At 51.7% G+C, this 787-nt stretch overlaps 1 non-coding gene across 1 annotated transcript; it reads right to left on the bottom strand.

Moving 5' to 3' along the window:
- Positions 1 to 273: 273 nt before the first annotated feature.
- Positions 274 to 469, bottom strand: LOC147903940 (U2 spliceosomal RNA). The gene has a single exon (XR_015540827.1). It is a non-coding gene; the product is annotated as a U2 spliceosomal RNA (small nuclear RNA).
- Positions 470 to 787: the final 318 nt, after the last annotated feature.

Genomic DNA, 787 nt, shown 5'->3' with positions numbered 1-787 from the left:
TGGCTACAGGGGAATGGAACCCGCCATCCGCCATCCTTTGGACGCTTCCAATTTGCTGATCACCTGCTGCTGGAGGATCCAATAGCGGATCGTTATATGCTCCTGCCAATGTATTTAATTTCCAGTTCCATACGCATAACAGAAGAATGACAACGATCACCTGCGTTGGAACCATAGATGCAAAACTTCAGCGTCGACCCTCACGAGTCACGATGCCCTTGTCCTTCCGTTGGGATTGAATTGGGCTCCTCCCCCGCCGGGGGGAAGAGGGAGGAGGGGTGCGCCAGGCCTCTGAAGCAGTGCAAGACAGAGGCGACGCTCGCGGTCCCGGGCAGCAAGCTGCCGGATGGGGCCGCCCCCTGAAAGAAATAAGGTTAATATCATGTGACCCGATGGGTCACGTATCAGATATAAAACTGATAAGAACAGATACTACACTTGATCTTAGCCCAAAGGCCGAGAAAGGTATGATTTCCGTGTTGCTGCAGGTTGCCTTAAGAAGGCCTCCCCTCACCCTCTTTTGCAGTCTTGCCTATGGGATTGGATCTCTCATCGCCAAGTGTCCTTTGCTTATTCGATAGCTCCTTCCTTTAATTATTGCTTAGCTTAGACGCCTTCCCTACATGTTTAGCCCCTCCAATTATCATTGTCTATTTATGTTCACCACAGGAATGGCGAAGAGACGCCTTTCCCTATGATGGCCGGGAGTGAGATTCGATGAGCAAGACCGAGGCCTCCTTAGCCTGGCGTAGCGATGCGGAGCAGGGCGGTTCTGAAAATTCGAGAA

The sequence above is a fragment of the Dipteris shenzhenensis genome, chromosome 3, assembly GCF_047967505.1.
Source record: "Dipteris shenzhenensis isolate YYH24624 ecotype China chromosome 3, Dip_SZ_1.0, whole genome shotgun sequence".
NCBI lineage: Eukaryota > Viridiplantae > Streptophyta > Polypodiopsida > Gleicheniales > Dipteridaceae > Dipteris > Dipteris shenzhenensis.
This window is presented reverse-complemented; position numbering and strand designations above follow the sequence as displayed.